We start from the raw sequence: 8715 nt of genomic DNA on the forward strand, positions 1-8715 counted from the left end.
GCAATCCTAAAAAAAATGACATCACCTACCTCAAACTCTAACTCTCGCCGGAATTTATCCGCATAGATCTTCTACCGACTCTATGCTGTCTTTATTCTTTCCCTAATAAACTGAACTTTCTCAGAGGTCTGCTGAATAAGCTTCGACCCTAAAATATGTTACTTACCGACCTTATCCCAATACAATGGAGATCGACGCCTACGACCATACAGTACCTCATACGATGCTATCTCAATACTGGCTTGATAAATATTATTATATACGAACTCAACTAACAGTAGATATTTAATTCAACTACCCCCAAAATCCAATACATATGCTCGTATCATATCCTCTAGAATCTGAATGGTCCTCTCTGACTAACTATCGGTCTGTAGGTGAAAAGCAATACTAAAAGTGAGTTGAGTTCCCAATGCTTCTTGTAGACTCTTCCAAAATTCGGAAGTAAATCCCGGGTCCCTATCTGAAACGATGGACACAGGCACCCTGTGCAGTCTGACTATCTCCTGCACATAAAGCTCTACCAGCCTATTCATGGAATTATTAACTTTAACCGGAATGAAATGAGCAGTCTTCATCAGCCTGTCAACAACCACCTATATAGCATTCTGTCTCTAAAATGCAAATGACAATCTTGTGACAAAGTCCATGGAAATATGCTCCCACTTCCACTTTGGAATGAGAAGTGGTTGCAACAGTCCTGCTGGCCTCTGGTGCTCGGCCTTCAACTTTTGACACGTCAGGCACTGCTCAACAAAATGGGCGATCTCTCTTTTCATATTAGACTACCAGAAAGATTCCTGCAAATCCCTGAACATCTTTGTGCTCCCTAGATGCACTGTATATAGAGAGCGATGTGCCTCTTCCAGGAAGGTTCGTTTAATCTCAGCATGATTTCGTACGCATATCCTGGTGTGAAATCTCAACACCCTATTGTCAGAGACATTGAAATTCAAATTCAACCCATCCTGTATTCCACTCACAATCTCTACCAGCTGCGCATCTTTCATTTGAATCGTCCTAATCATTTCCCGTAAGGTCGGTTGCACTACTAGGCTAGCAATGAACACCTAGTGATTTTCTTCCACTAACTCCACACCCAACCTTTCTAGATCCATTATGATCTGATGTTGAACCCCAACTGCTGAGACTGACGCAGTCACTGACTTTCAACTCAAAGCATTAGCTACCACATTAGCTTTTCTTGGGGGGTAACCGATGGTACAATTGTAGTCCTTTATCAACTCAAGCCATCTTTGCTACCTCATGTTTAACTTCTTCTGAGTGAAAAAGTACTTAGGACTCTTGTGGTCGGTAAAGATCTCATACCTTTCACTGTGCAGGTAGTGCCTCCAAATTTTTAATGCATAGACTACTATTTCCAATTCCATGTCATGCGTTAGATAATTCTTCTCGTACTCCTTGAGTTGGCGAGAAGTGTACGCAATAACCTTTCCCTGTTGCATTAAGACACACCTGAGTCCCTTCTAAGATGCGTCACTGTAGATCACAAATCTACCCTCTCCTGATGGAATGGTCAATACTGGGGCAGTAACTAGTCGCTGCTTTTGTTCTTGAAAACTCTGCTCGCACTCATCATTCCACTCGAACTTCATGTTCTTCCTCGTGAGCCATGGTAGTGGACTTGAATTTATAAAAAAAAAAAAACCCGCTACAAACTGGTGATAATATCCTACCAGACTCAAGAAACTTCTAATCTCATACACATTCTTTGGTCTTGTCCAATCCACTACCGCTTCTATTTTGCTTGGGTCCATTGAAACACCTTCTCTATACACTACATGCCTCAAAAATTCTACTTGCTTTAACTAGAATTCGCATTTCTTAAACTTCGCAAACAACTCATTTTCTTTGAGTACCTGGAGTACTAACCTCAAATGAATTGAATGCTCCTCAGGACTCCTCAAATAAACCAGAATGTCATCAATGAATTCAACCACAAACTGATCTAAATACTTGTGGAATACCCTGTTCATCAAGTCCATGAATGCCGCAGGAGCATTGGTCAATCCGAAAGGCATAACCAAAAATTCGTAGTGGTCATACCTAGTATGGAAGGCTGTCTTTGGTACATCCTTTGATTTAACCCTCAACTGATGATATCCGGATCGCAAATCAATCTTGGAAAAGACTTATGTGTCCTGTAGTTAGTCAAACAGATTATCAATTTAGGGTAACGAGTATTTATTCTTTGCCGTCACTTTATTAATCTCTCTATAGTCGATGCACATTCTTATCGACCCATCATTCTTCTTTACAAACAACATTGGTGCTCCCTAGGGTGATACACTTGGCCTGATAAACCCCTTGTCAAGAAGTTCCTACAACTACTCTTTTAACTCCTTTGGTTTAGCTAAAGTCATTCTATATGGAACCTTAGAAATAGATGTCGTTCCTGGAAGCAACTCAATGGAAAACTCCACCTTCTGATCAAGAGGCAATCCTGGTAAGTCCTCTTGGAAAACATCTGAGAACTCCCTTACCATGGAAATATCTTCCAGTTTATGTTGTTCCCTTGGTGCCTCTTTTATGAATGATAAATGCCCTTGGCATCCCTCTAGGAGTAACTTCCTTGTCTGAATAGTTCAAAGGATCCGTGGTGCAGAGCGCACACACGACCCAAAAAATATAAGCTCCGACTCCTCAGGAGGTCAAAACACTACCTCCATCCCGTGGCAGTCAATAATCACATAGCTGGCTACTAACCAATCCATCCCCAGAATAGGATCAAAGTCATGCATGTCAAAGCTAATCAAGTAAGCAGGTATCATTCTCCCCTGAATTTCTATTGGGCAGTCTCAAATCACTTTACTACACACTACCACTGACCTTGTCGGTGTGACCACTTCTAACTTGGCATCTAATAGTTGTGTTTTTACCACACACAATTTAATGAAACCCCGAGAAATAAAAGAATGCATCGCACTTGAGTCAAACAATACAATGAATTTATTTGACAAAATAAAAATTGTACTTGTCACCACGTCATCGACGTTCTCAGCGTCGCTAGGAGTTAAGGAATACACCTGCATCTGGGTCGTACCCCTCTGATAGTTTCCGCGTGATGCCTGATTACCTCCCTGATATGGCTGTTGGGGAGGAGCGTTGTTCCACGCCATGCGGCAATCATGCGCCAAATGTTCGGACCTGCTGTTGGGCTTTTGTGGAGCCTAGTTGTGTTTTAATTTGGATGACAACCCGACCTCTATTTAATTATAGATTTCTATCCTAAGGCTTAGTCCATGGAGCGAAAGCTTGGGCCGTAAGGCGCAACATATAAAAAAGGATTGCTTTCGGGTGATTAGGATTCGTGTGGTTGTACCTGTGAGAGAGCGAGAGGGAGAGCATTGTATCGCCGCACTCTCTGTGTTTTCTTCTTGATAATATTGAAATCCCTGTAACTCCGTGGACGTAGGCAAAATTGCCGAACCACGTAAATATTGTCTTGTGCGTGTGATTGATTTTTCTTTGGCGTTATTCTTTCTCTATTTTGTTTCTCATAGGTTTCGGGAATTTGTTCTTTATTCCCAACAACTGGTATCAGAGCCTAGGGTTAGGTTCGAGTGGGAGCAATGGAAGAGGAAGCAGGAAAGCCGTCTGGAATAGAAAAGTTTGATGGCACAGACTTTGGATTCTGGAGGATGCAGATCGAGGATTATCTCTATAGGAAGAAGCTACATCTATTGCTTCTAGGAGAAAAACCTGCTACTATGAAGGACGAGGAATGGACTCTCCTTGACAGACAGGTATTGGGAGTTATAAGATTAACTCTGTCCAAGTCTGTTGCACACAACGTCGTGAAGGAGAAAACTACAACAGATCTGATGAAGGCTTTGTCTGGTATGTATGAAAAACCATCAGCAAATAACAAGGTACATCTGATGAAGAAATTATTTAATTTAAAGATGGCAGAAAACGCATCTGTAGCACAACATCTGAATGAGTTCAATACTATCACAAATCAATTATCGTCGGTAGAAATTGATTTTGATGATGAGATTCGTGCACTGATCGTTTTGGCTTCGTTTCCAAACAGTTGGGAGGCAATGAGGATGGCAGTAAGCAACTCTACTGGAAAGGAAAAACTAAAGTATAATGATATACGGGATTTAATTTTGGCTGAGGAGATTCGTAGAAGAGATGCAGGCGAAACCTCAACATCCGGATCTGCCCTAAATCTTGAGACCAGAGGCAGAGGTAATGACCAAAATTTAGATCGGGGTAGATCAAAATCCAAAAACTATAATCGAAACAGAAGTAAATCCAGACCTGGCCAAAAGGGACAATGCTGGAACTGCAGGAAAACGGGTCACTTTAGGAGACAATGCAAAAGTCTTAAGAAGAAGAGTGAGGATGATTCTGCTAATGCTGTAACAGAAGAGGTATAGGATGCACTACTTCTTGCAGTAGATAGTCCACTTGATGATTGGGTTTTGGACTCAGGAGCTTCATTTCATACTACTTCACACCATGAAATCATACAGAACTATGTAGCAGGAGATTTTGGTAAGGTGTATTTGGCTAATGGTACAGCCTTGGATGTTGTGGGTATGGGAAACGTCTAGATGTCACTGCCAAATGGGTCTGTTTTGTTACTAGAGAAGGTACGACATATTCCTAACCTGAGAAGGAATTTGATTTCTGTCAGACATCTTGATGATGAAGGGCATGCGATCCTGTTTGCTGGTGGCACTTGGAAGGTTACAAAGGGAGCCAGAGTATTGGCTCGTGGAAAGAAATCTGGCACTCTATACATGACCTCAAGTCCAAGAGATACAATTGCAGTTGCTGAAGCAAGTACTGGTACAAGCTTATGGCACCGCAGACTTGGTCACATGAGTGAGAAGGGGATGAAGATGCTGCTGTCAAAAGGGAAACTACCGGATTTGAAGTCCGTTGATTTTGACTTGTGTGAAAGCTGCATCTTAGGAAAGCAGAAAAGGGTGAGTTTCTTGAAAAGTGGCAGAACACCGAAGGCTGAAAAATTGGAGTTAGTGCACACAGATTTATGGGGTCCTTCTCCTGTTGCATCCCTTGGGGGTTCAAGGTACTATGTTACTTTCATTGATGACTCAACCAGAAAGGTATGGGTTTATTTTCTAAGAAATAAATATGATGTATTTGAAACTTTTAAGAAGTGGAAGGCTATGGTTGAGATAGAGACAGGTTTGAAAGTAAAGTGTTTGAGGTCGGACAACGGAGGAGAGTACATAGATGGAGGGTTCAAAGAGTATTGTGTTGCACATGGAATCAAAATGGAAAAGACCATTCCTGGGACACCACAGCAGAATGGTGTGGCTGAGCGCATGAACAGAACTCTCAACGAGCGTGTTAGGAGTATGAGGCTACATGCTGGACTACCAAAAACTTTCTGGGCTGATGCTGTCAGTACTACAGCTTATTTGATAAACCGAGGACCTTCAGTTCCCATGGAGTTTAGACTTCCTGAAGAGGTTTGGAGCGATAAAGAGGTAAATTTTTCTTACTTAAAAGTTTTTGGTTGTGTTTCTTATGTTTATGTTGATTCTGATGCTCGTAGTAAACTTGATGCAAAGTCCAAAATATGTTATTTCATTGGCTAGGGTGATGAGAAATTTGGCTATCGGTTTTGGGATGAACAAAACAGGAAAATCATCATAAGTAGAAATGTGATATTTAACGAACAGGTTATGTACAAGGACAGGTCAACTGTAGTGTCAGATGTCACAGCGATAGATCAGAAAAATTCTAAGTTTATTAACTTAGATGAGTTGATTGAAAATACTGTCCAGGAAAGGGGTGAAGATGATAGGGAGAATGTAGAATCGCAGGAAATTCAAATTACACCTGTAGCTGCGGTCCGTAGATCTTCCAGGGCCATTAGACCTCCATAGTGTTATTCACCTGCTTTAAATTATCTTCTGCTAACTGATGGTGGTGAGCCAAAGTGTTATGATGAAGCCTTGCAGGAAAAAAGTTCAAGCGAGTGGGAGTTAGCCATGAAGGATGAGATGGACTTCTTGTTAGGGAATCAGACATGGGAACTAACTGAATTGCCAGTAGGGAAGAAGGCTCTGCACAACAAGTGGGTATACAGAATAAAGAACGAACATGATGGCAGCAAGCGCTACAAAGCCAGATTAGTTGTCAAAGGGTTTCAGCAAAAGGAAGGCATTGACTTTACAGAAATATTTTCTCCAGTTGTGAAGATGTCAACAATTAGACTAGTACTGGGAATGGTGGCTACAGAAAATCTACATCTTGAGCAGTTAGATGTGAAAATGGCATTCCTTCACGGTGACTTGGAGGAAGACATCTACATGATTCAGCCAGAAGGGTTCATTGTCCAGGGACAAGAGAATTTAGTTTGCAAACGGAGAAAGAGCTTGTATGGTCTAAAACAAGCTCCAAGACAGTGGTACAAGAAGTTTGATAGTTTTATGCATAAAATTGAGTTCAACAGATGTGAAACTGATCACTGTTGTTATGTTAAGTTCTTTGACAATTCTTATATCATTTTACTGCTATATGTAGATGATATGCTTATTGCAGGGTCTAGCATTGAGGATATTAATAATCTGAAGAAGCAATTGTCAGAACAGTTTGCAATGAAGGATTTGGGAGCTGCAAAGCAAATCCTTGGAATAAGAATTATTAGAGACAAGGCGAATGGTACATTGAAGCTTTCACAGTCAGAGTATGTGAAGAAAATTCTCAGAAGATTCAACATGAATGAAGCTAAACCAGTGAGCACACCCTTGGGTAGTCATTTCAAACTAAGCAAGGAACAGTCACCAAAGACAGAAGAAGAAAGGGACCATATGAGCAAGGTGCCCTATGCTTCAGCTATTGGCAGCTTGATGTATGCTGTGGTGTGTACAAGGCCAGACATTGCACATACAGTGGGAGTTGTGAGCAGATTCATGAGTAGGCCAGGAAAGCAGCATTGGGAGGCAGTAAAGTGGATTCTGAGATATCTGAGGGGTTCATCAGATACATGTCTTTGCTTCACTAGTGCAAGTTTGAAACTGCAGGGTTATGTAGACGCTGATTTTGCTGGTGATAATTGTAACGACCTACTCCTTTTTCACATATATTTATTTTTTTATAAATAAATTATCATCACATCATACATTCCAGCTCAGCAGGTCACAATCCACCTGGACCCGTGGGCACCAGGGATATAACAAAACATACAGTAGAAGCCTACGTAGTAGAAAGTATAAAATCATATACATCTTATTTATAATGTGCATAATACATATCAGAGTCACTACAATTACTATCTCACAGTATATACATTTCAAAAATGAAATCTAGGGACAATCCCACAAAACCTAACTGTCCCTACCAAAAACTTACCCTTCCAAAGAGGGCAAACAACTGATCTAGATCAGCGGGGCTTTTCCCGCTCTCCTATCAGGGGCTCCTAAAAAATGTATAAGATTTAGGGGTGAGACACCTCTTAGTAAGGGAAATAAACTAATACCAGTGTGTGGCAACATGAGTATTCTGTGTTCTACATAAACCATACATAACATATTCAATACTGTTTATCAAATCTGGGAAAACATATGCATATCAAAACATGGCAAAACATACTGCATTTTCATAAACATTTCTCATCTCATATCATAATAATAATAACATAAAAACAATCCTGGTAGGTTAGCTGGCTGTTGTCATATATTACCCCCACATGACTGGGTTGTGTGGCCCGAAGGCAGGACCTGACAATGGTTGGCCGACCACTACCAAGTCAAACATTAGTCGGTAGGTTCGATGGGTCTACCCAGACTGGTCCGTACACCAAGGGCGATAACAGCACACTTCTTGAAAATAACCACATCGACCATCTAATCTCAAACCACTCCGTACAGCGGCGTTAACACAGATATCATGATCACGAGGACCATGGAAACATAGCAACGTGCAAGTGCTAGCCTAGACCAAGCCAACCAGGTTTTGATATCATATACATATACTAAAATCGTGATACATGGATATCTCATATCAATAATTATCAAATCAATCATAACATTTTTCACATATACATATTTCATGAAAATCATCGGCCCGTACGCCGTCAAATTACATAGCACAGCCCGTACGCTGGCAAATCACATAGCACAGCTCGTATGCTGGCAAATCTCATCCACATAGCACGGCCCGTACGCCGGTAAACATATCCACATAGCACAGCCCATACGCCGACGACTCACATATATATATATATATCTCGGCCCGTACTCCGGTTTTCCATCGTAGAAATCCATATCGTCCCCATTCGCAGAAAATAGTATTTCACAACATTTTTATACTCATGCCACACTAAACAAATTTTCGACATATTCAACATATCATCATTTAAACAGTATTTTCCCAATATAAATCATATATATAAATATATTTATTTTTTTCTGAAACCAGATGCTACATATATATATATATATATATATATATATATATATATATACATGCATTTTCTCAAAACAAAACTAACTTAGTTTATCCCTTACCTGATTCCTGAAAAGCCCCTAAGAAAATCTCCTCCGTACCCACAAGGTTCTCAACTCAATACCCTGAAAATGAAAACTCGCAGAATCAAAGTTTAGTATTTTCGTACGTACAACATTTTCTATAACTACCACTAAGTCAAATTCGATTTAAAAAGTTTTACCTCAACTTAGGGATGATTCCCAACGTTTCCAATCA

This window comes from Malania oleifera, chromosome 3 (assembly GCF_029873635.1).
Source record: "Malania oleifera isolate guangnan ecotype guangnan chromosome 3, ASM2987363v1, whole genome shotgun sequence".
Classification (NCBI taxonomy): domain Eukaryota; kingdom Viridiplantae; phylum Streptophyta; class Magnoliopsida; order Santalales; family Ximeniaceae; genus Malania; species Malania oleifera.